This window comes from Notechis scutatus, chromosome Z, assembly GCF_049901735.1.
Source record: "Notechis scutatus isolate UNSWTSFEM ecotype Mainland chromosome Z, rNotScu1.2, whole genome shotgun sequence".
NCBI lineage: Eukaryota > Metazoa > Chordata > Lepidosauria > Squamata > Elapidae > Notechis > Notechis scutatus.
This window is the reverse complement of record NC_142025.1, coordinates 53,358,549-53,386,141: the sequence shown is the minus strand read 5'-3', so window position 1 is coordinate 53,386,141 and position 27,593 is coordinate 53,358,549. Positions and strand designations below refer to the sequence as shown.

Below are 27,593 nucleotides of genomic sequence, written 5' to 3'. Positions count from 1 at the left end.
GATCTTGCAAACTGTAAAAATAAGAATGCTTTTAACTTTTCTTCCTTCTTTTTCTTTCTTTTTCTTTCTTTTCAATCTTTTCTTTCTTTTCTTCCTTCTTTTTTTCTCGTTTATTTGTGTATGTATCGTTGGTTGTTTTTAATTGTAAAAACTAATAAACTGTTTAAAAAAAAAGAAACCATTAGAGAGCATTTCAGTGTGGCAGCTGTCGTTGGTGCCATCTTTCATTTGCATATGAAAGTTACTTGTCAATTCTCCATTTATTATTATTTTTGCTTCTTGTTGTGAGTATATTGCTGTGATTATATTTAAGCAATTTTCACCAATATCTATGTGTTTTAACTGTTGTATTAAAAAGAGCCAATTTACGTTGTCAAAAACTTTCTGGGTCTCTAGAAATAACAAAGCTGCCTGTCAGTCGCTATGTTCTTCATAGAATTCGAGAGCGTCGTAAGACTCTTCTCACATCATACTTTGTTTGTCTATTTGGGAGAAAGCCTTTTTGATCACTGTGTATGAATTCATTTAAATAATTTTTGTATATCTCGGCAATAATCATTGTGGATATTTTGGAATCTGTATTTAAAAGATATTGGCCTGTAATTTTGAATTCTTGTCTGGTTGGTGCCTTCTTTTTTAAACATCAATGTCCAGCAATCCTTCGTTTGAAACATTAACTCCGAAACTGACATATTCTCAAAGTGATTTATTCAAAACAAAAAAAAAGACTGTATCGTCCGGTGGAATTTCAGTACTGGAATCCTACCAGCCCATCCCACCTAAAATTCCACCTACCTTCACCCCCTTTTTCACACCTCATCAATCACATGAACCAACGATCAATTCTTACTACGCCAGTCTCTATGACCTTGAACTAATAACTCCTAATTTTTTTTCCTAAGAATTATTCAATACATCACTTCCTCCCTCCAGAAAACTATGGCAACGATGAATCCCAGAGTTGACAGGCGTCCCCCCTTGAAAATTCCTCCTCCTATAAGAAAAGTAAAACAAAACACAACCAGGGGTTAATGCGTTGTCCTTAACCCCCTCTCCCCCCATGAGGACCCTTTGGTTTGTGGGGGAATTTCTCATGGAATTGATTAATCAATTGATCAGCATGAACATCCCAACTCTTTACCCAACTAGCATCTGAGAGAGGGTATCCCTTCCATAAGACCAAATATTGTAATTGTCCACGGTGTAATCTAGAATCGAGAATTTTCTTAATTTCATAATGTGTTTCCCCCTGTACCGTTAGCGGGTCTGGGGGAGCGATTGGCACTGGTCTTATCATTGATGTAGTAGTTGGTTTTAGTAAACTACAATGGAACACTGGATGAATCTTCCCTAATAGTCGAGGAAGACTCAATTGGACAGTGACCGGATTGATTATCTTTGAAATTGGTAACAGACCCAAGAATTTTAGCCCCAGTTTCTTACTGGGCAGTTTCAACCTACTTGGTTGACAAATATACTTTGTCTCCCATTTTAAAGGGCGGTTGAAGGGATCTATGTTAATCCACCTGTTTTTTATATTTTTTTTCAGCTTCGGTCAAAGCTTTTTTTGTATCTTTAATGAGTTCATCCATTCTGTTAAGGACATGGATGTGGGAGGTTGTCTAGGTAACTCTGGCATCGGGACAAAGTCCATTCCAGTGTTGATTTGGAATGGAGTCAATCCCATGCTGCTATGTACTGTATTATTGTAAGCAACCTCTGCAAAAGGTAATAACTCAGCCCAATTTTCTTGTTGATAATTTACATAGCATCTAATGTATTGTTCAATCATGGCATTAGCCCTCTTCGCTGCTCCATTACAAGCAGGATGGAAAGCTGAGGATAACCCTTGAGAGGAACCAATGGATTTCAGAAATTCCCTCCAAAATTTTGCAGTAAATTGTACCCCTCTGCCTGATATTATTCTACGAGGTACTCCATGTAGTCTATAGATATGTTTCACGAACAGCTTTGCAACCTTTTTCGCAGATGGAAGTCCTTTGCAGGCTATAAAGTGGGCTTGTTTAGAGAATAAGTCAATCACAGTCCAAATGATTGTATTCCCTTCACTCTCAGATAATTCCACAATAAAATCCATTGCGATTTCTTCCCACAGTTGGGTTGGTTCAGCGACTTGTTGAAGGAGGCTAGGGGTTTTTCCAGTTCTGTGTTTCATTGTGGCACAAATTGAGCAACTTTTTACATAGTCCTCAACATCAGGTTTCAGTTTTGGCCACCAGTACTGTCTTCTCAGTAAATGTAGGGTTTTTAAGAATCCGAAGTGGCCTCCCAGCCGGGAGTCGTGGCGACGCTTTAGTACCAGTAGTCTTAGGATTGTGGGTACATAAAGCTTAGTCCCTTTCCAAGCTAGTCCATCATTCATTGTCAACTCGGTTTGATGGTCCAGGAACCAAGGATCAGTCAATAGGGCCGTTTTCAATTCTGAGGTCAGCTTATCTTCCAGGTGTTTGGGGTTGCTGTTGGCTTGGCCTTGAGTGGTTACTTGTCCTGCCGATTGAGCTTTTGAAATTAAGGCTTGTACTATTTCCTCTCAGTGGCTGTCAAACTGAGGTTTTCTGGAAAAAATTAATGTTAAAAGTTGAATCGCTGGAAGTATTGGGCCCAGTGGACTTGTTTGGGTGATAATCTCCTAGGGGTCTTTAGAGCCTCGAGGTTTTTATGATCAGTCCACATCTGCCATAGGTCACTGTCAGTAAAGTGGCCCTCGACCTTCCTCCTGCCCCTTCTCAGCTCAGCTCTGGCAGTGCTGTACTGTAAGGTGTCACCTGCTCTAAAAGCCAGGTCACGGGCCCTGATCAGAGTCTGGACTTCGCTGGTCATCCAGGGTTTCCTGTTTGAGAAGGTCCATATGCATTTGTCCACAGTGACATTTTCTACACAGGACTTCATGTAGAAAAGCACAGTCTCTGTGTATAACTCGAAGTTCTGTTGTTTGAAGATGCTCCAATCTGTGTGGGCAAAACAGTCCTGAAGCTGGGAGAGGACATTTTCAGGCAAGCATCTAATAGTTTGACTGCTAGGGTTTGTTCTCTTCCTAAGGGGAGTGTAAACTGGTAGTAAAAGCAGGGTGAAATGGTCTGATTGTCCTAAGTGGGGAAGAGGTTTTGCTCTATATGCATGCTTAATATTTGAGTACACATGATCAAGTGTGTTTTTTCCCCTGGTTGGGCACTTAACATATTGGTAAAGTTTGGGGAGCACAGTTTTTAGGCATGCTCTGTTGAAATCCCCAGCAATGATGTGAATGCCCTCAGGATGTTGCGTGATAATTATGTTTTGAAGGTGACTGAGCGCCATGCTAACATTAGCATCTGGAGGTAAATATACAGCAGTGATGGTAACTACTGTTAGTTCCTGTGGCAGATAAAACGGTCTACACTGAACAATCATGGCCTCGAAATCTGGTGAGCAATGGCTGTTTGTTATTTTGCTGTTTGTGAACCAGTCTTTACATATATAAAGACCTCCCCTTCTCTTACCGGAGGCTATATTGCGATCTTGACGATGCAAGATCCGGTCCGCTAGCTCCATTGCAGCATCAGGGATTTGCGAGTTCAGCCAGGATTCTGTGATGATTAGTAGACAGCATTCACAAATTGTGTGATTGTGGGAGATCTGCAGCTGTAGTTCATCCACTTTGTTTACGAGGGATCTGGCATTTGTGAGGAACATAGATGGTAATGGGGGTTTCTGCGGTCTCTTTCTCAATTGAGTTAGCAGACCTGCTCTGCATCCCCGCTTCTGTTTCCTCTCCCTACGCTGTCTTCTGCGCTTACTTAATCCAACAACAATCCACGGAGCTCCCGGAGATCTTGCTAGCTCTGATGGGATATTGTGGGACTCTGTATAAACATAAGTGAGTTCAGTTTTGAGTTGCTGTCCTGTACTTATCAGGTCTTCTCCACAGTACATTAGTCCGTTGCAGGATGGAGTAAAATGCAGAAACAAAAATAAGTAAAAATACAAAAAGAAGAACAGTCGTCGGGAGCATTGAGCTGCTGTGACCATGTGCGCTGCCATCTAGAAAATGGAGTTTAGAACCCCTCCCCTTATCTCGATGTGTATTTAGTGAAACAAAAGCCAGTATGTTAATTCCCCCCACCCCTTTTGTAAGGAACTATCTTTTTCACAGTTTCCCAGGGTATACCTAATTCCCCCCCCCCTTTTAGAACAAACTTTTCCAGAGGTTCCCAGGACACATCTCACTGTGGAATTTTTATGATCTTCTCATCTCCTGGCTGTGCCTCTCGGAGGTGATAGGTTCCAGTCATTTGGGTTTCCTCCCTCCATTGTATCATGTGTAGGTTATACAAATTCGATATAAGATTAAATATATTCAGGTTACATCAAGAAAGGATTTCTTTATCAGTCTCCCCCCCTTTTCTTCTTTCACTGAAGAAATGACAGATACATGGATCTGACATCCTGCCCTCCTTAAAAAAAAAGATAGGTCTACCTGGAAAAAACAAAAATCATGCATTACATTTGCAATTCAGGATGGTTTATCAGGGTATTTTAGGTGGAACTTTCATAGTAATGGGGGTGCTTTTACGTGTCGTTTGGCTACCCACTCTTTTTCTGAGGAAGGAAAGTGTTTCCAAGCTACTAAATATTGTGTGGATCCACGGTGAGTGCGTGAATCAAGGATATCTTTAATTTCAAAATGTTTTTCCCCTTGTACCATGATGGGGGTTGGAGGTGTGGGAAGTGGGGTTGTCTGAGGTTTGAAGTGATCTCCGGTTTGAGCAAGCTACAGTGAAATACTGGATGAATCTGCCTAAGTGTTTTGGGAAGTTGAAGCTCTACCGTCACGGAGTTAATAATTCTGGAGATGGGGAGTGGGCCAATGAATTTTCGCCCAAGTTTCTTAGAGGGTTGTAATGATTTTAAGAATTTTGTGGACAAATATACACAGCCCCTAATCTTGAAAGGTTTAGGATCACAGCATTTTTCATCTGCTTGAGCTTTAAAAACTGCTCTAGCTTCTTGTAAAGATAATCTTACCACTGGCCACATGGCTTGTAAGTTATTTATCCACTCCTTAAGGGAGGGGATTTCAGGTTCTTTGGTGGGTAGTTCCAGCATGGGGTTGAATTCTAGGCCCGTGGCTACCTGGAATGGGGTGAACCCCGTGCTGCTGTGTAAAAGAAGGTCAGTCCAATTGTCCTGTTGGTAATTAATAAAACATCTTAAATATTGTTCTAATATGCTGTTCACTCTCTCTGTAGATCCGTCAGTCTGGGGGTGATTTCCTGACAACAACCCCTGGGTGGAGCCTAATAGGGTTAAAAACACCCGCCAAAATTTGGATGTGAACTGAACACCCCTATCTGAGACAATCCATTGGGAAGCTCCATGAAGGCGATAGATGTGTATTAGAAACATCTTTGGCAGTTGGGATCTTTTGGCATGGAATAAAGTGAACCTGTTTGGAAAAAAGATCAGTTACAACCCAAATGACAGTATTTCCAGCACTTTCAGGAAGCTCCACTATAAAGTCCATAGAAATCTCTTTCCAGGGTGCAGAAGTGTCTGCTATTGTTTGTAAAAGTCCTGGATATTTTCCTTGTCTTCTCTTCGCAGGAGCACAGGTGGGACAGCTCGCAACATAATAAGTGTCCTGCTATTTTGGAGTCGTGGCACCGTTTCATGAGGTCCATTCTCTGGCTTGCAGGGACATAAAGTTTGTTTTCTACCCAAGCCAGTCCACCTTTGAGTAAACAAGTGTTTTTGTTAGCCTGGAGCCAGTTCTCCTTAAGTAGTGGCTCCTTAAATATTGACATCGTTGTGTCTTCAGTCAGGGATGATTTTCTTTTCTCTTGTGCCCAGGTGATTACTTTGGCTGCTAGTTGGGTCAGTTGGATCATTGGTTTTATAACCTCAATCTTTTTGCTGTTGTATTGGGGTTTTCTGGACAGTGCATCTGCTAAAAAGTTCTTTCTCCCCGGAAAATATTTGAGAGTGAAATTAAACCGTTTAAAGTATTGAGCCCACCTTGCTTGTTTTTCAGAGAGTTTCCGTGGATTTCAGGGCTTCCAGATTTTTGTGATCAGTCCATACTTCAAAGGGGATTTGGTTTAAAAGCTGTCTTCCACTCATCCCTTTCCTTTATTCCTATGCAGTAATATGCCTCTCATAGGTCTAACTTTGAAAAAAAATTTCCTTTTGAGATGTGGGCTGCCATGTCCTTCATTGGGGGAGTGGGTACATATTCTCTATGCTAATCGCGTTCAATTTTTGGTAATTCACACACAGACGGATGGAGCCATCTTTCTTTTCACGGAATAATACTGGGGCAGCTATTTTTGGTCGGGTGGGTTCTATGAAGCCCCTTTTTAAATTTTTATCAATAAATGCTCTGAGTTCTTTCAGTTCTCTGGGAGACATGCAGTACGTTTGTGATTTTGGGAGTTTAGCCCCTGGTAGGATTTTGATAGCGCAGTCTGTGGCTCGAAGGGGTGGGAGTTCATCACAAGCTTCCTCACTAAATACTTGGGCCAGGTCCTGGTACTCATTGGGGATGTTAATGGGTTCAGCCGATTGTCTGGTCATGGTTGACTCTCTGTTCTCTGTTCCTTTCTTTATCCTTTCCTCTGAGCTATTTGCAAATACTACTTCTCTCTGGAATTGTACGGTTCCCCTCCTCCAATTTATTTTTGGATTCCATTTCCGCAGCCATGTGAGACCTAGGATTAGTGGCTCTTCCATTCCTGGGGCTACAATGAATGTGAGCATCTCACTATGGTTCCCTAGTCTTATTTTCAGTGGTTCTGTGGTCAACCTGGCTGGCTCCCTCCCCCTGCTATAGTTCCATCTAACTGGCAGAAAGCGATGGGATTTTCCATTTCTTTCAGTTGGACTCCCCATTTATCTGCAAGGGAGGGATTTATTAGGCATCGGGTGCATCCCGAATCCAGCAACACTGCAACTTCCTCCCCCTTCTCTCAGCTGGGAATAAACAGTCTCAGGGGTAGGGTGATTGGTTCAATTTGATTGCTTACCAGCGGATCGTCTTCCAGATTGCTTTCGGACTGGCTCAGGTCCCCTCAGAGCATTTGGGATTCTTCCTCATAGCTGGGGGGATCGGAATCCCACAGCTACTCGGCCTCTCAGGCCAGTCTCCTTTCCTCGAGGGCTGGATTTTCCGGGTTTCCCCCCTGATGGGTGGTCTAGCTTTCTGGTAGCAGTCTTCGAACGGCATTCTGCTACTGGTGTCCCTCCTTTCCACACTTAAAGCAATCGGACGTTCTTGGAGTCATGGTTGCTTGGGGTTTGAAGACTTCCCGTTTCCCCTGGGGTGGGGATCTTTTTCAAAACTTGCCACTGCGGTACCAGTTTCGAGTCATGTCTATCTCCGCCTCCTCTGCCATCATGTACCATTCGTGCAAAAGGTTTGGGGCCCCACGGGCCAGGCAGGCAGCGTATAGGTCATCATTTAGTCCATCTTTGAACGAACAGACTAGGATATCCTCTAGTCAGTCTACCCGGCAGGCCAGGTCACAAAATTCCTCGGTGTATTCCGCTACTGGGTGACAGCCAGTCCATATTCTTGCATGTAGGTGAGCACTTGCACCAGGAAAAATCCCAGTTTCTAGAGGGTCTCCATCAAATTTTACCCCAAGGGTGGGATCTTCCTCTGCAGTTGTATGTCTTTGGGTTGGCCAGGGTTAATCCCCTGATCCGGGGTGTTTTAGAGTTGTGTACCTGCTATGGCTGCTGGTTCTTCGGCTTGTCCCTCTGCCCGATCAATCTCCGCTGGATCTGGGGTGGCGGCTCGGGTTCTCTCATTTTCTGGTTCCCTTGCTCTCCTGTATTGTCGTCCTGGTGCATCCCTCACCTCGAGGTTCTCCAGGGCTTCCCTCACGAGGCGATTTATGTACCGTCTCATTTGGTCGTCGGCCGGTGGCTCTTCGCCCCATTCTTCCTGAGCCGATAGGGTCTCCAGCTTCAATTTCCACCCGGGTTTATGATTACCTCTGGTGAGGGGTACTCCTCTGGTTCTTCTGTCCCAGCTGTCTCTTTTTCCTACACCTATAGAACACCGGGGCTTTGTGGAGGTTTCGCAAGCAGCTTCACTGCCTTCGATGGGGTGTACTGAGTCAGTAGCTAGCTGGGTAAGTGTCGATGTTTCTCTCCAGCATTTGGCTCCCCCTTGCTCCTTGCTGCATTCAGACATTTTTCTTCTTTTGCAGGGTCCCCTCGGTAGAGTGAAAGGCTTTCTTTCTTTCTTTCTTTCTTTCTTTATTCTTTCTTTCTTTCTTTCTTTCTTTCTTTCTTTCTTTCTTCCTTCCTTCCTTCCTTCCTTCCTTCCTTCCTTCCTTCCTTCCTTCCTTCCTTCTTTCTTTCTTTCTTTCTTCCTTCCTTCCTTCCTTCCTTCCTTCCTTCCTTCCTTCCTTCCTTCCTTCCTTTTTTTTCTTTAAAATTTTTTTCTCTCCGGGCTGACCTCTATTGCAGATGCTGCTTTATGTCAGGCTACAGAACTTTTTCCCATTCAATTAACAAGAATGGACTTCTGAAAACAAAACGTATCAAAAAGAATCCTTTATTTAGATGAGACAATTCATGTAGGAGTTCAAAGCAGCGTCTAAGTTCTCTCAGGCATACAGGGATAGATAAGGGAGTTTAGAACCCCTCCCCTTATCTCGATGTGTATTTAGTGAAATAAAAGCCAGTGTGTTAATTCCCCCCCACCTCTTTTGTAAGGAACTATCTTTTTCACAGCTTCCCAGGGCATACCTAATTTCTCCCCCATTCCCTTTCAGAACAAACTTTTCCAGAGATTCCCAGGACACATCTCACTGTGGAATTTTTATGATCTTCTCATCTCCTGGCTGTGCTTCTCCTTCTCCTTCTTCTGATACTACCAATTATTGTCCAGCAGATGTTCAACAGATGTCTCTCTCTTCTAGTTGTCACACTCAATATTTCAAAGTCATTGTTCTTATAGAGACTCCATTTTATCCTAACTATTAACCACAGTTTCAAAATTTCCAAGTCTCTGTTTCTAGTTTCTTTTCTTTTCATAAACTATGTAACACCAAAAAGTTAAAGCTCTACAAAGTTTCTATTATATATCTCTTCTTTTTTGTCCCTTTCAGCTTTATTCAGTTATTATTTCCTGGTTTCCTCTACAGGAATTATTTGCTGTCCAGCACCCTTGCCGCTGTTTTCAAAAGTTTCATAGCTCTCACCTCTCACCAGGCTTCATGGCTTCGATCTCCTATATGCGCTCCCTTCCGCCACTTTACTCAATAAAGCCTAGGGGAATGTCTTCATCAAATTCAGATCACTGTTGTTCTGCTTGTTAATCGCTTGCTCTGTCCAGCCATCAGATCATCTAGGCGGCCATCGCTGGTCAACTTCTCCCAGTCTGCTCTGATCCTGGTTTCTCCTGCCAATTGCTGCCAACCACCCCTCACAAACAGTCCGCAGGATGCCCCACACCTTCAGCCGTCCCTTTGGGACTTCTGACAGCTCCAGCAAGCTCCACGGGCACAGGTAAAGCAGCTTGTGAAGCAGAGGAAATCACTTGCACCGCTGCTCTCTCCAACAACTGGCCCCATCATTCTCTGGTGTTTATTTTGGGTGCGGATGGAGGTTGATGTCCATGGCCAGTGCCATCTGATACCAGTCATGGATGCGGTCGGAGACCTCCCGGATGACATAGGTATTGTGTAGCTCCTTGTCCAAGCCTTCCTTGAAATAATAAATAAGGAGGAGTTCAGGCCAGTACCGCAACTTCCCAATGAGCCTCCAAAATTCTCCGACATACTCTTTAGTCAGGTGGCCCCCTTGCCTGATCACATTGATCTCCATCTCCACTTCATGGCCCTGGGCCATGTCCTCAAACCTCATTCTCAACTCCTGCAGGAACTCATCAATGTTCTCGAGCTCTGGGGTGCCATCATTGTGAAGTTGGGTCACCCACTCCGCTGCTTCACCTTCTAGGTTGTCTGTGATGGCAAAGACCATCTCCTAATAGGTTATGTAGCAGTCAGTATGGGCCCAAACTCAGTTTAGATAAAAGGCTAGTTTGTCTGGACTCCTATCAAAGGTAGCTCTGAAGTGGGGTGGGGTTGCGCAGGTGGCAGCTGCGGTGTGAGGATGGGAACAGGTGTCCGCTGGAGCTGGATTCAGCCTTGACCCAGGTTGTAAGCCCGTCTGGGCGGTACCTGTTCTTCCAGTGGTATCTGGGGTTGTCCCAATGGACTAACAGGCCTCCGACTTCTAGGAAGTCTCTGCTGTGGCCTGGGGCTCAACCAAGCAAATGGAGGCAGTGGAGGATCAGGCCATCAGTGAAATACACCGGGCCTGCCTGGGGAGACTGTGGTGCATTGGACTCTGCTGATGAGAACAGCATAGGAGTTGCTCCCTGGGTAGATCAGTCCCTCTGGGCAGGAAACATAAAAGTTGGCTGGCTGAAGACTGCCATTGCCTGCCACCGAGGCTCAATTGGCTGAGCTTCTCCAGCAATCCCTCCAGAATTTGGCTATGGGCCACAGTCTGGTATTTCTATTCCCCAGACTCTCCAGGGGTCCCATCAACCTCCACTTGAGGGTCGCAGTCCCCTCCTCCCTTGTCAAGGAGAATGGTCATTCTCTTGCTGGCTCCTGGAACGCAGATTGGTAGCTGATGCCCTCCTGCACCTGATAGAGCTCTTGGGTGGCTGGCCATTTGGCATGTACTTTGGGCTGGGCATCCAACTGGTGCTCGACATCCACCACTGCGGCTGCTGCCTGTTCGGACAAGGGAGGAATTACAGGCTTTTGCCGACTCCACCAAAAGCTCCTCAGTTTTCTTCTCCATCTTCCCTTGTCTTCCTGCTGCCTGGTAGACTAGGTAAGTGGCCAGAGCTCAGAATCACTGATAGTGGCTCTGGGTGGAGTGGAAAGTTTTATTTCAGTTTTTTAGCAGAGTCGGTTTAATGTTAGGGTTCCAAGTAATAAAGCAAACAAAACTCTGAGGCAGGTAGGTATCAAAGGATACTTTTATTGGAAATATCATATTGGCACATATCCGGTGAAAGCCAACTCTGAAAACTCCCATGATTTTCAACTAATTAAAAGTAAAAGATTTTCTACTTTCTCTGACGATCAGTGACATGGTTCAATCATTGTGAGGTCTGCAACCGGGTAGCATCGCCTTCCTCAAACCAGGTGTGAGAATGTCCTTGATTCCCAAGAGAAAATATTTTGTTTTGGCTACAAAATCCCCCCTGTCTCAAGTCCCCCCTATCCCTCAGTTCCAGTGTGGCAACACTGAAGCGGTCAAAATGGCTTCAGTCAGGCCAGCTTCAGGGTTGACATCAGTTCTATCCCATGTATAAATCTAAGAACAGGATTCTACAGAATGGCAAGTAACAACTGTCTTGAATCTGAGAGCCAGAAAATGGGCAAAGTGAATTGCCTACAAAGTATACAAACCCAGAATAATTAAAGGAAAATATTAATTTTGCTATTGTATCCAGTAAATTTAAACACAATAAAATATCAACTCATTTATCAAAAACAGACAACATTGAGGTCATCCACGTGTAGTCCTGATCCTGAATTCCTGATACAGAAATCTGATGGTTATGAATGTAGAAATGATTCTAAAATCAGTCTTAGAAAGATCTACACTTCATTACTTTTCTTGTCAAGGTAAAGCTCTATAGTAGCAACAATAATCACAACTGGACTTCTCAGTGCTATATGCCAGGCTCTGTACATTTTTGCTTTTACCAAACATCTTCTCTCATTAACTTTTGAAATAGCCAAGATGAATGAAATGATGCTACTGTATTATAGCTCCCTTGTGCCTAACCAGAACAAGTATTATTATAATGTGGGTGTCCGGGGAATATTTTGAGGATACTTAATTTCAGCTAGAAGTTAGCCATCCAAAGAGCTATTTTTGAAACATGGAAGCCATATTCAAAACAGCAGGAAAATAAAGCAGCTATGTAGTCAGCCTGCAGCTGATTTAAGATTTCAAAAGCTTCTATGGCAGCTCATTTTGACTTAATTCAGTTTATTTTCACTGTAAACTCAGTCTCCTTCTACTGCTTGGAGTCCAAGAAGTTTCAAGTGTTGTAAGAAAAAGGCTGAACAAGTAAGTGGGTGTTGGCTACCACAGGAAAAAATTGAAGAATGCTTCATTGAAGTGGTTCTTGCCATTCCTAACTGTGATAATCAGTTGATTTCTCATCTAAATGAGTCCAGCTGTGGATTCAAATCACTTTAAAACTGTATTATTTTCAAAAATGCTTTTGCTCTGAATTTTTTTTTAAAGATAGAATGAGGCTTTGAAGGTTGAACACTAGAGGGAACCAGAAAGAAGTAAAGATCACAATTACAGGAGAAGAACATTTAAATTTGATTTAGTAATGCAGAATGGAGCAAAGTATTTTAATATTGGACATATTGTGGGATATTTTTGAAGTTAATTTTAAGAATGTTTGCCTCTATTTTATTTAATTTGTTAAATTTATTTGCTGCCTATTTTGTCATGGGGCCAATCTAGCCAGCTTACAACAGTAAAAGGGAGAAAATTAAAAGACTGTGAACAGAACAGAAGTAAGATAATACAGCAATAAAATAAACAATGAAAAAGATCACAATGGGAAATACAAATACATGATTACCAAAAAAGAAAATAGGACAGGTAGAGAGCAGAGAATGAGAGGGGCAGATGGAGTCTGCCATCAATCCAGCAGCCACCTCCAGCATGGAACTCTCTAATTTAGACCTCAGGCCAACTGGCTTTAGCCTGATGTCTTAATAGTTAAAAGAGATACTAATAAGAAAATAAAGAGTGAATGTAATAACTTTACTATATTGGATTTGCAAAAAAGATCTGTTAAAGTTTTGAATCATTTTGTGAGAAAGGTCAAAGAAAAATGAAAAGAAATCAAGTTCTAGGACATTATTTGAAGGGACTAAAGATCATGATTTTAAAAAGAAAAAAAAGTTTATTTGATCCAGGTTAAAATAGATATATTGTTATCTCTAAACTTTTGCTGATCAGGACTGAATAACCAATTTTCAAAGGTATTTAGGTATTTATTAGAGATAAAGAAAAGATATGAGAAGAGATTATTTGCTGTATTTTAAAAGAAGGCGATAAACAAAAGAATGTTTATGCTTATCATGAAAGGGAAAGTAATTTCTATTATATATTCTTTTTCTTTTGTATCTTTTTCTTTTTTCTGCATTTTTCTTTTTTATTCTTTTACTTTTTTAGTTGCATTCCTTGTTATATGAACGTATATAATTATTTGGTGAGCAGAGTATTCTATTTTAAAATACTTCTAATCTACTTTAAAGTATTTTAAAATAAAATTCCTAAATGATAGGAATAGACTACTATTCTGATATCTGATGTATAATTTATCTTTTCTTTTTAAAACAGCAAGTCTACATTTGAATATATTTTAGTCAATTTTATCTGATTTAATGATTTTGGGGGAGGTGATGGTAGAAAATCCTAGATTAAATAAAATGAAATGCATTTATTTTGTTTAATGTATGGTTTACATTTACAGATTGTAGATAGAGTTGGAAAGGACCTTGTAGGCCATCTAGTCCAACCCCCTGCGTAAGCAGGAGATCCTACACCATTTCTGACAAATGGCAGTCCAATCTCTTCTTGAAAGTCTCAAGTGATGACGCTTTACATCCTTTAGATCTGTAGCTTATGGAGGCCCTCCCTTGTTTTATTTTTACAATAATATTACTGTGAAGTCAACTGTGAAAAAATGACAAGATCAATTAATGAACTCTATGGTAAAAGATGTGTGTAACTGAAAAACTGAACCCTTTGAATCCATGTCTTACTGACTCTTTGCATAGTTTTACTTATTTCTCTAAATGTGTGTGTGTGTGTGTGTGTTTATGTGTGTGTGTGTGTGTGTGTGTGTGTGTGTGTATGTAGGGTATTCAGCTTTGTTCAGGTATTTTCCCACGTCATTATAGTTGTGCTTTTAAAGTTGTAGCAACATTTCAGCAGAATTTCATCTGCCATCATCAGGCTTCTATATAGTGTTCGTCTGTGAGTCAGACTTTCACAGCCGTTTCTGTTTTAAATTTGGTGCTAGCCTACGCTGTGCCAAAATGTTTTTTTCTTCATCCTGATTGGTTGGGAGTCTTGGTCTGTGTTTATTGGTCTTGGAGTTTGCTGTGTTCTGCTTGATTGGTGTTTCTAATATCTTCTGTTTTTAGTGCACTTTTAGTGCGGCTTGGCTCCACCAGACTCTCAATTATCTGGAAGCCTGCACTCACAAACAAAAAAACCTCCACACCACAATCCAAACAAACACCTGGGTACAAACAGATCCCCCCTGATACCTCCAGCCCAAACACACCCCAGCCAGCCATCCAGATGAAACCTAGCTTCCTAATAAATGATAGCCGGCCATTCACCCGAAGCTAAAAGCCCCCAATACACAAAACACAATGTTGCCAGCCAATCAAGACAAAAATACGTTACAAAACAGACAAGAAGATATTAGAAACACCAATCAAGCAGAACACAGCAAACTCCAAGACCAATAAACACAGACCAAGACTTCCAACCAATCAGGATGAAGAAAAAACCATTCTAACAAAGCACGAGGCTAGCACCAAATTTAAAACAGAAACGGCTGCAAAAGCCTGACACACAGACAAACCCAATACACAAGCCTGCTGAAAGTTGTAGCCGAAACGTTGCTATAACTTTAAAAGCACAACTATAATGACGTGGGAAAATACCCGAACAAAGCTGAATACCATACATATAAATACATTTAAATGCACACACACACACACACACACACACACACACATGCAAGGCAAAAACAGGTTGTCTCACTCAGAAGTTAGGATGACAAGAAGACAATATTATGGGGACACAGTAGGAAAAAAGGGCAATTATGTATCATAGGGAGGGTAAATTCCAATCATTCATCAGAATTTGTTGCCAGGGAATACTGAAATATTATAGGGAGGATATAATATTAAGAATGTTTGCTTCTGGGTCTTTCCCTACTATGACCTTTCCTGTCTATGAAATTAAAGAGATGCCATCATTAAGTTAGCACACACCAGTGTTGGCATAATCCTTGCTGTTTCCTTTGCTATTCTTTATCATAGGTCTATCACTACAGAAGGGCTTCCTGATTTGTGAATGTACTACTTGTTATAGATAACATGAGTACCCCTGATTTCATGGCTGTTCTCCTTCAGCATGACAGCAGCCAGCTGGAAAAACAACTGGCAATCAAGAGATAGCAGGAAGAGATGGCTTTCTGATTTCTTTAGGTTGGTTGATCAGCCCTGCCTCTCACACCCATTTGGCCATATTCCAGTTAAAATAAAATGAAATTAAAAACATATGGAAAGATAACAGGACAGAAATAGACTTAAAATGAGAGACAGAGATCTTGCTGTGAAACTTGATAGTTCCTATATTGATGGTGACTCAAAGCTGACTAGGTGTTGTTGGGGGCAGGGTGGGCTGCCTTCCAAACTAATTAACAAAGGCAAAATGACAAGTAATAAAAACCCAGTTCCCCAACTTACTGTTTTCTGAGACTGTAAAAAGAAAAAGTAAAGTTGTTGCACTTTGGAGTATATATATATGCTTTTCACAAAATATTAAAATTAATTTACACAAACACATATTTTTCTGAACAAAATATAGTAGCAAAACTCTGCTATATTCTCCCTTTTTGAAAGCCTAGAGAAAATGTTTTACTGTATGGCTTCAACTTTTCCACTCATGATCTAGACTCTTGGGACAATGATTCTTTTTTTCTTCCTCATTCATAAAAAATCAGATCTATGGAAAACTGGGCTGAATCCTTTTTACAGTCCAACATTCTTATCTCCTTTTTGCTTGTGTCACTTTCTAAAGAGCTCAAAATAAGAACTGAATTTTAAAAACTATAATTTTAATATGAGGAAAATGTTTGCAAATTTCAATAATATTTTTGCAACACCATTTATTCTTACTTTGTGGACGGTGGGGGTGGAACCAGGGCATTGCTTTTAGCCATTAATCTGATATAAACATTCCTAATGCTGACTCTTCTGGAAATACAGACATTATCATGCATAATTCCTAGTTATAATCTGCAAAGATACGGAAACTAAAGTCCTATATATAAGGCGGGGACTAATTTTGGGGAAGAATTGACAAGAAGTACCACTGAGAAAACCAATATGAAATAGCTGGAACTAATTCTTGATTCTTGTTTTTGCAGAATTACTGCATTGTTCTAACCATATTATATCATAATAGGACACCTTTTAAAACTTATTATTAATGCCAACATTATGAATCTTTGTTGATCATATCATTTAACTTTGTTTAGTAATGGGAATCGCCTTTAATAACGTGTTATGCTTTCATCCTGTCATGCTAATTCTGTCTAAAACATGCAACATTGTCCAACATTTACAGAGTATATGTTTGATGGGAAGAGAGTGAAGTTAAAAACAAGTAAATCAATGTTCTGCTAAACTACAATTCAAAATTTTCCAAAGGTCTCACTCAGTCAGACAAAAATCTCTCTGCCTACTTTACTAAAACAAGTAGCAGTGTGCTTATTAAAAAAAACAATTTTGTGCTTAGCAACTATAATAGTAATACAGCTACCACTATGCAGTGAATTACAGTGGATACATCCATTATATAATGGGGCAGATATGAATAGTACCATTATCAGATCAATCACTGAATGTCACTAAATATTTCTCTGCTGTTTATACACTACAATCTAGCTGTTTATACACTACAATCTAGCTTCAAATACTGTAGCTCTTACATACTTGTCAAGACTTGTTAATCACTAATTTTAGATGCAATTGCTTATCCAAGTGATCATCTCCAGTATATCTTGGTATTGTATCTATATGTACTTTGATTATTCTGCAATATCTACCATATATATAGAAAATATTTTTACCAGGAATTAATGCATTGATCTATAAATAATACTTGGATTTTGGTAAACTTTCCTGTCTTGTTAAAATAATACATTAAAGGCTATACCAATTTGATATATAGAGACAGAGAAATAATGAGCCAGTTTGTTAGAGTGGCTATACCAAATTGGCTCTTTATTTCTTTATTTAATAACTGCAGATAGTCCTTTACTCACAACAGTTCATTTAGTGACTGTTCAAAGTTATGTCACTGAAAAAAGTAACATGACCACTTATGACAATTTCAGCATCCCCATGGTCACATGATCAAAATTCAGACAGTTGGCAACTGACTGACGTTTAGGACAGTTGCAGTGTCATGTGTTACCTTTTGCAACCTTCTGACAAGCAAAGTCAATGGGGAAACAAGATTCACTTAACAACCATGTTACTAACTTAACAACTGCAGTGATTCACTTAACTGTGGTAAGAAAGGTCATAAAATGGGGCAAAACTCACTTAACAAATATCTTGCTTACCAACATAAATTTTTGGCTTGTGGTCATAAGTCAAGGACTATGTATATTTAGCAAACCGGTGACAGCTTTTAACATATTATTTTAGAAAATTTACTACACTAAAATCAGATAAAAGATACTAGACGAGAAACTGGGAGACTGTGTTTAGTTATTTATTGAAATTGGTTGGATGACTTTGTGCAAATCGCTTTCTCTCAGACCTATGCTAGGGAATCAAAAACTTCTATCTATAGTACTAACTCAATAGGTCCAGTATTTTTATTATTCTTTATTATTCTCTGCAATTCAATAAGGATTTCATACTCACAAGGTGACGCTCCACAATGACAGCTGCCACACTGAAATGCTCTCTAATGGTTTCTTTTTTTTTTAAACAGTTTATTAGTTTTTACAATTAAAAACAACCAACGATACATACACAAATAAACGAGAAAAAAAAGAAGGAAGAAAAGAAAGAAAAGATTGAAAAGAAAGAAAAAAGAAAGAAAAAGAAGGAAGAAAAGTTAAAAGCATTCTTATTTTTACAGTTTGCAAGATCTTTTTTTCATAGCCTTTGATTTATGTCATATACACACACCTATTCTATACATATATCGCTATCTCATTATTATAGGTTAATACTTTCCTCTTATGCCTTATGGTATATAATTTATTTTTGATCAATCTTTGACAAACAAATTTCCAAAAAGCTAAATACATAACAATACATATCTTAACCGGCCAGATTAGCCTTCGCTCAATATTGGAAACAACATCAAATTCCACCAGATGAAGTGATTATTGATAAAATTTCAAAATGTGCAGAAATGGACAAACTGACTTTGGCACTAAAAAACAAAGATACTTCACTATATTATGATAGTTGGAATTGTTGGTACAATTGGATTGATCTCTAATGGTTTCTTTATTCTTTATTATTATCTGCAATTCAATAAGGATTTCATACTCACAAGACCATCTGCTAAGAATTAGGCAATGTTTCCTTAAGGAGCAGCTTTCTGATTCCTCCCCCCTCCCCCTGTCTTTGCAAATGCAGAGGAGATTCTAAATAATTCCCGGTGCTATGGATTACAACAAACAAAGGAAAGAAGAGGCAGCTGCGAAAAAGGAGAGGAGGTAAACAATAGGGAATTTTAAATAGACTAAGGAATAGGAGATAAAACCCCTTTCCCTTCAATCTTTCTGACTAATTTACGCTCAGTTGCTAACAAGATCGATGAAACGCATCTTCTAAATAGATGCAATTCTGATTTCTACAATTCAGCAGTTCTTTGTTTTACTGAAACCTGACTTGATGCAGGAATTCATGACACCAGCATATACATCCCAGGATTTCAGATATTTAGATCAGACAAAATTGAAGAGACATCAGGTAAAACAAAGGGTGGAGGATTATGTTTATATATCAACAAAAGCTGGTCTCAGGATATAACTATAATATATAAATTCTGTGATGAAAATTTAGAGTCTTTACATATCAACTGCAAGCCATTTTATTCTCCACGTGAGTTCTCCTCATTTCTCCTAATAGCTGTGTATGTTCCTCCACAAGCCTTTGTAAACAAGGCAATACGAACTCTTGCTGATCAAATTATGGAGGCTGAAGCCAAACACCCAGATTCTCTTCCCATCATTTTAGGAGATTTCAATCAAGCAAATTTAAGGAAAGAGGTCCCAAAATATTTCTAGCATGTAAATTGTGCCACCAGAGGCAAACATACTTTAGACCACTGCTATACAAGAGGCAAACATACTTTAGACCACTGCTATACAAGAGTAAAAGATGCTTATAGATCTTTACCACGAGTAGCTGAGGGACACTCTGATCACTGCATGATTCACCTTGTACCTGCCTACAGACAAAGACTTAAAACCATGGAACCAACAATTAAATCAGTGAGGACTTGGTCTGATGAGGCAAAGCTGAAGTTCCAGGCTTGCCTTGATTGCACTGATTGGAATGTTTTTGAAGATACCTCTGCAGACCTAGATGAGCTCACAGATACTGTAACATCATATGTCAGCTTCTGCGAAGACTTATGTGTACCAACAAGGAACCTGCAAATATTTAGTAACAATAAACCTTGGTTCACAGCTAAACTTAAGCAGCTACGTCGTTCCAAAGAGGAAGCCTACAGAAAAGGTGACAGAATGCTATACAATCAGGCCAGAAACATATTAACGAGAGATCAGAGCAGCAAAAAGAAGCTATTCTGAAAAGTTAAAGAATCAGTCCTCAACAAATGAACCAGCAAACATGTGGAAAACTCTTAAAAACCTCACTGGCTACAGCAAACCTCCTTCCCAGGCAGAAGGAAATCAACAACTGTGTGTTTTACTGTAGGTTTGAAAGGAAACTATAGCCATCTATCTCCTCAACCCCCATCTCAAACACACCAAAAACAGCCAAGCCTCCTACAACTGGACCCAACCCATTGAGTTCACAACCTCTGGTGAAGGAGTGCAAGATCTATTCCACAGACAAAAGCCAGGATAAGCACCAGGGCCAGACAAGATTACTTCTTCTTGCTTAAAAGTCTGTGCTAATTGGCCCCCATCTTCACCCGAATCTTCAATAGATCACTAGACATGTGCTATGTTCCTTTCTGTTTCAAACGCTCTACCATCATCCCAGTGCCAAAGAAGCCCTCCATCAAGAAAGCGAATGACTACAGACCAATTGATCTAACATCTGTAGTTATGAAAATCTTTGAAAGGCTTTTGCTGTCCCACCTGAAAACCATCACAGTTCTGCTGTTAGATCCCATGCAGTTTGCATACCGAGCAAATAGATCGATAGATGATGCTGTTAATATGGCTCTGCACTACATCCTACAACACCTTGAATCTCCAAATACCTACACAAGTGTCCTCTTTGTAGACTTCAGTTCAGCATTCAATACCATCAGTCCAGACATTCTTCTAAGTAAATTAAACCAACCAGCTGTACCTGAACATACTTGTAAGTGGATCATAAGCTTCCTAACAGGCAGGAAGCAGCAGGTGAAGCTAGGCAGAATCACATCTGATACCTGTACAATTAGCACAGCCCCCGGGCTGTGTGCTTTCTCCACTTCTCTTCTCCCTATATATCAATGACTGCATCTCAAACAATCCATCTGTTAAAATATTTAAGTATGATGATGACACAACAGTGATTGGTCTCATTCGCAACAACGATGAATCCGCATACAGACAGGAGGTTATACAACTTGCCTCGTGGTGTAATCAGAACAATCTGGAACTGAACACACTCAAAACTGCAGAAATGGTGATAGACTTCAGAAGAAACCTTCCCATACTATCACCTCTTACAAAACTAGACAACACAGTATCAACAGTAGAGACCTTCAAATTCCTAGCTTCACATGACCTAAAATGGACACCTACCATCAAAAACATAATCAAAAAAGCACAACAAGGAATGTTCTTTCTGCACCAACTCAGAAAGCTCAAACTGCCCAAGGAGCTGCTGATACAGTTCTACAGAGGAATTACTGAGTCTATCATCTGCACCTGTATAACTCTCTGGTTTGGTTATGCAACCCAACAGGACAGACACAAGACTTCAGAGGATAATTAGGACTGCAGAAAAAACAATTACTACCAACCTGCCTTCAATTGAGGACCTGTATACTGCACAAGTCAAAAAGAGGGCTGTGAGAATATTTACAGACCCCTCACATCCCAGACATAAACTGTTTCAACTCCTTCCCTCAAAATGACGCTATAGAGCACTGCACACCAGAACAACTAGACACAAGGACAGTATTTCCCCAAAAGCCATCACTCTGCTAAACAAATAATTCCCTCAACACTATTCAATTATTACAAAGTCTGCACTAGTATTACTGTTAATCTTCTCATCACTGCTTATCACCCATCCCCTCCCACTTGTGACTGTATGACTGTAACTTTGTCGCTTGTATCCTTATGATTTATATTGACTGTTTTCTAGTATGGTTTGATTGCTTATTGTACCCTATGACTATCATTAAGTATTGTACCTTATGATTCTTGACGAATGTATCTTTTCTTTTATGTAGAGTATTTGCACCAAGAGTATTTGCACCAAGAAAAATTCCTTGTATGTCCAATCATACTTGGCCAATAAAGAATTCTATTCTATTCTATTCCAAAAAAAGGCACAAGGCTGTCCTCTATCCCTGTTACTATTCATATATACATTAGAGGTATTAACGAGAATTAGACAAGAGGTCCAGATCAAAGGATTGGAAATTAAAAAAGAAATCTTTAAATATATGCCGACGACTTAGTATTCGTCTTGGAAGACCCTGAACAAACAGGTCTGAAATCATTAGAAAAACTTGAAGAATATGGAGAATGGGCGTTGGTTCTTACCTGATACGCCTCTTCTCGTGGAACTGCGTAGAGCATCCAGAGAGTGGGAGGTGCTCCAGTCTTCATTTCTCACAGGCTGAGTTATAATTATGGAACGCTCCTCCTTCCTCCACGTGACACCTCCTTGCGTATCCCAGTTTCGCAAAGACGAGAGGACAAAAACACCCTCTAACCTTAACTATAGTACAAACTCAACTATATACAACAACGTCATTGGCCGAAACAGGATTCCCCACCAGACGGACCTGGGTAGGGCTGGATGCTCTACGCAGTTCCACGAGAAGAGGCGATCAGGTAAGAACCAACGCCCATTCTCCGTAGAACTGCTGCTGCGAGCATCCAGAGAGTGGACATACCAAAGCATGTGTGTCCTACGGGCGGGACTCTGTCTGGATCGGAATCTCCTGGGTATCTCTCGCCACCTGCTGCAGGACTCGCCTGCCAAAGGATGCTTCAGCTGAAGCATAGGTATCAATCTTATAGTGGCGTATGAAAGGTGACGGGGAAGCCCAGGTGGCAGCCCGGCAAATGTCAAGAATGGAAGCCTGAGTGGCCCAGGCAACTGATGTAGCAGCACTCCTGGTAGAGTGAGCGGTTATTCCACTAGGTACCGGAAGAGCCTGAACCAAATAGGCCTTGGATATGGTGGCTCTAATCCAACGGCCCACTGTGGACGGGGATACCTTACAACCTAACGTCTTTGGCTGAAAGGACAGAAACAGAGACTCCGATTTCCTGATGGACCGTGTGCGATAGATGTAAATACGCAACGCCCTACGAACATCGAGGGTGTGCCACTGTGTTTCCTTTCATGCAAAGGCTTTGGACAGAAATTAGGGAGGACCAACTCCTGTGCCCTGTGGAATGCTGAATTGATTTTTGGTAGAAAGGAAGGGTCTGGTCTCAAAACCACCCGATCAGGATGAAAAATACACAGATCTTTTCTCACGGATAGAGCTGCAATTTCAGATATCCTTCTAGCTGAGGTTATTGCCACCAGAAAAACTACTTTAAAGGTAAGAAATTGAAGTGTTGCCTCTCTGAGAGGCTCAAATGGAGGCTTAGTCAAGGCCACGAGAACCTTGTTAAGGTCCCATGTCGGGTATCTCTGCACCACTGGAGGACGCAAGTTGGAAGCCCCTTTAAGAAAGGCCTTAATCCGAGGGTGGTGGGAAAGAGGACTGAATGAGCCGCCAGCCACCACCGTTGAGAGAGCTGCGACCTGCCTCCTCAAGGTATTGGGTGATAAGCCCCATCTAGGCCGTCTTGCAGAAAGGCCAGGATCTGGGCAATGGAAGGAGAACGTGGATCGACGAATGATTTGTGACACCACTTACAAAAACTGTTCCAGGTTGCATCATAGATACGAGTAGTAGAAGGTCTCCTGGCAGCCAAAATGGTATTAATGACCTGGGCCGACAAGCCCTCCTCAATTAGTCTTTCCCGCTCAACCTCCAAACGGCTAACTGAAGCCATTGCGGTTCTGGATGAAGGAGTGGGCCTTGTGACAGAGAGATCTGCTCTGGTGGAATCCTCCACGGCGGGGCTATCGACAGATTGCGCAGGTCCGCAAACCACGGTCTCCTGGGCCAATACGGAGCCACCAATAGGACCTCTGCTCTCTCGAATATTAGTTTCGAATCACCCTGGGAATCAACGGAAATGGAGGGAAGGCGTACAGCAGCCCGGGAGGCCACGGGCAATGCAGGGCATCGTGGTCCTCCGCACCGTTGGAGGGATAACGGGAAAAGGACCGTGGTGTTTGCGCGTTGAGTGGTGAAGCAAAGAGGTCTACCAAAGGCTGGCCAAACCTGGCTGCTGCCTCCCTGAACAGGCGTGGGTGTAGACGCCACTCTGCTTGGTCCAGCGTGGCCCTGCTGAGCCAGTCTGCTTGGACGTTGGAGGTTCCGGAGATGTGCTCCGCTCTGATGGACAGCAGGTGTGCTTCTGCCCACCGACATAGTCGCCGGCCTCCCTCATGAGGAGAATGGAGTGGGTACCCTCTTGACGATTGATGTGGGCCTTGGTCGTAGTGTTGTCCGTAAGGACCAGGACATGGCGCCCTCTCACCTGAGGAATGAAAGCTCGGAGGGCCAAGTACACTGCGCGAAGCTCTAACCAGTTGATGTTTCGGTTTTGCTCCGCAGAGACCAAACTCCCTGGGCCGACAGCGATTGCAGGTGAGCCCCCCATCCGGAAAGACTTGCGTCCGTCGTGAGAGTGATCCTTTGAGGCTCCTTGAACAGATGTCCTGAGTTGACAGATGGACGAGTCCACCAAAGGAGAGAGGCGAGGACCCTTGAGGTACTTTCACCACCAGGCCTGATGTGCTCCTTCCTGAACGCTGATATGGTAGGAGGGACCACTGCAAGGATCTGGAATGCAAGCGAGCCCAAGGGATAATAGAGATGCAAGAAACCAGCTTTCCCAGCAGCTTGGATAGACTGAGCAAAGATGCCTTCCCCGTTTGCCGGATAGCCCTGATAGCTGCGTGGATACTAATGAGCCTCTCCTGAGAGAGAAAAACTTTCCCTTCCACAGAATCAATCACAGCCCCCAGGTGGGCTATACGCATGGAAGGACTAAGCTGACTTTTCTCCCAATTGACTAAAAACCGTGGGCCTGGAGAACCGAGAGGGTAGTGTTAGTATCACTCTCGGCCTGATGTCGGGAAGGGGATGCGACAAGGATATTGTCAAGATAGCAATGGATACGTATGGGGACCTGTCTAAGGTGCGCTGCTAGAGCCACCAACACCTTAGTGAAGGATCTCGGGGCCAAGACGAGACCAAAGGGGAGGGCCACATACTGACAATGCTGATTGTTATAGCAAAACCTCAGATATTTAGAATACGAGGGATGGATGGGAATATGGAGATAAGCCTCGGAGAGGTCGACAGACGTAAGCCAATCTCCTTCTCTGATGCTTTGCAAAATAGACTGTAAAGTCTGCATTTTGAACTTATGGTGAATAACAAAGCGATTGAGTCTCTTAAGGTCTAAAATGGGTCTCCAACCGCTGGAATGCTTGGGCACCAAGAATAGAAGGGAATAGAAACCCCTTCCTCGTTGTGAAGTTGGTACAGGTTGGATGGCCTTAATATCAGACAGATGTTTGATTGCGGAGACCATGAGGGCCCGCTTAGTAGGATCCCTGGAAATGGGTGAAATCCTGAAATGTTCGGCGGGGAAGTATGAAACTGTAGGACCAGGCCAAAACGCACGGAGCTTCTGACCCAAGCATCTGAAGTGGATTCCTCCCATTGGTCGGCAAAATGCCTGAGGCGGCCGCCTATGGGATAAAGACCTGTAATCCTATCTAGGTCGGCGGGACGCCCTGCCCCCAGCCCCCCTAAAGGGCCTTCTGTAGCTGCCCCCTCTTCTGCTTCTGTCTCCCGAATCACTCCGGTCCTGGTAGGATGACCGGAATGACGGGGAACCCTGAAACCTAGGGGTGAATGATGGCTGGAAGGGGCAACAAAGGAGCCCCTCCGAAAGGGCTGGGATCCCCTAGATTCCTGTCTACGAAAAAGCGAGGGCAAGAACTTTTTCTTGTTCCGAGTTTCCAGCAGTAAAGGTTCAAGCGCGGGCCCGAACAGTTTTCCCTTTGAGACAGGGGCTGAAGCCAACTTGGACTTATTTTTTATGTCAGCTTGCCAGTGCCGAAGCCAAAGTAATCTCCTGGCAGTTACATGGGAAGAGATGGCTCGGGATGAAAACTTAACAGAGTGAAAGGTGGCGTCGGCTGCAAATTCTGCCACCGCCGTGATTTTTGCAATATCCTGATGGGCCCTGGCGTTATCTGGGGGATATGCTGCTTCAGCTGTCTAAGCCACCTAATGGAAGACCGGGTGAAGAAGGAGGCGGCAGTGGCTGACCGAATGGCCCAAGCATCAGATTGGTGCGCTGCGTCGGAGCGCCATCTCTGCTCGCTTGTCCTCCGGCTTCAACGCTTCCAGTGCATCGGTAGGGTTGGAGGAAGAGGCTAGTCTTGCAATTGGGTCATCCACCTCCGGGTATCCAACATAGCGGAGAAACCGGGTCAAGATTAAATAACCTCTTGTCCTGACTAGAGGGGCGGGGAAGGGCCCACCAAGCCAACTGTCTGGCAACCAAATCTGAAAAGATCGGGGTCGGAATAGTGTCAGCCTCTACCACCGGCTGCCTGAACATTAGGTCATCTGGATCCTCTGGGTTCGATGGAGGAAGGTCAGAGGAGACTGGGAAGTCAGACCTGAAGTGTTTTTGCTTTGAAAAGTAAAGACTTAAATAAATGAGGTTTAAAAAGACCAACAGTAGGAGATTGTTCAGGAAGAATGCCCTCATCTTCTGACATCTCCCTTCCATAGGCTCTGTCTCAAAAAAAAGGCTCGGAATACTGTAAGGACCCTCTATCAGAGCCTTCGTCCTCCTCGAAGGGCTCAAAGCCCGCTGCCTCCTCCTTGCGGGTGTCCTCCCCCTCCGGGAATGGGGCATCCATATGGGAAGGTACCTGACCATGCTGAGACGCTGGTCCGGAGAGAGACCTTCCGGATAAGGAGCCAACCTCGGGAGTCCTTTCACGGTTGTCCGGTCTGGACAGCTGTTGCATTCCTTCAGCTATCCCTTGACGGATGGCAGACTGCATCCATTCCTTAACACTATCCGGGATGACTGCAACAGGATCTTCAGGGCGAAGGCCTGCAGCGGTTGGCGTGAAGGTCGCCTCGGGCGCACAGGTGGACTGGCGGCCCTGGGTGTTACCGCACCTGGAGGGGGAAGATTGACTTGGCAGAGGGGGCGGAGGTAGAAGGTAAGGCAGGTGTAACAGAGTGTGATTCTCTAGCCCGTTTGCTAAACTCTTTCTCTAGGGCCTTATGGCGTCTTAATGCGTCTCTTTGAGCGGTACTGGAACAGTCCTTGTCCCTTTGCGAAGGTAGTGCGTTTTAGATTTGGCCTTCAAAGAAGAGCCAGTAGGATTAGCCTCTGCCATGCTAACAAACAAATAATTGTCAATAAGAAAGGCGGTTGGCACGCCCAGGAGTTCGGCCTACAATGCAAGCCGGTTTTCCCAAGGTTGGGTCACGTCCCAATTTTGGAATAAATTTTTTTTTTATTCTCTTAATTCTAATTCTTAACTTATGTAACTATTTATTAATTACTAGAATTATTCTTATTAATCAAATTCAAAAATATACTTTTATATATATATAAAGGAAGAAAAATCTATCTAAAGCTACTAACTATATAAACAAAAATTATTTACTATTTCTTAATGGGCTAGGCCCAAAGGAAAATGAGGCCAATTAAATTTTAGCAGCAAAAAAAGGCCTTCTACCTCAAACCTAAAACCCAAATAAATCAAATGAACGCTGAGGCCAAACTATGAAAATATATAAATATAAAGAGTGAACAAATAGTGAACAAATAGGCCTCCTAGGCAGCCCCCCAACAACAATGGGGAGTACGTGCCAGCGCCTCTGAAAGAGCTGCGGGCAAGGAAAGAAGCCAACAATAAAATTAAGAAAAGCAACAGGGCACGGAGCCACAGTACTCTCTAAAAGTAAAAAAATTGGTCCACGCGGCCTGACGGTCCCGCTAAGGGCCTGCAAAGACCACGCAGCTCAACGAAAAGAAAAAATAAAATTCGTTTTATTCTTTTTCTGAATGAATTAAAAATGGCGCCGGCCACGAGGCGCGCTCAAAATGGCCGCCCGGCACTGAGCGCACGTTTCAGAGGCGCACCAGCCCTAATCAGAAACCAAGAAATCCAAAATCACAAATAAAGGGCTGGGAGAGGAAG

At 42.4% G+C, this 27,593-nt stretch overlaps 1 protein-coding gene and 1 long non-coding RNA gene across 4 annotated transcripts in view; one reads left to right on the top strand and one right to left on the bottom strand.

Annotated features, from left to right (window-relative positions):
* ANO10 (anoctamin 10) overlaps positions 1-27,593 on the bottom strand; it is a 205,550-nt gene that overhangs the window by 162,158 nt on the left and 15,799 nt on the right. The gene's annotated exons all lie outside the window — the stretch shown is intronic.
* On the top strand, positions 2,716-9,088 carry LOC148128869 (uncharacterized). Its single transcript, XR_015745760.1, has 3 exons — positions 2,716-3,425; positions 8,059-8,135; positions 8,784-9,088. It is a non-coding gene; the product is annotated as an uncharacterized LOC148128869 (long non-coding RNA).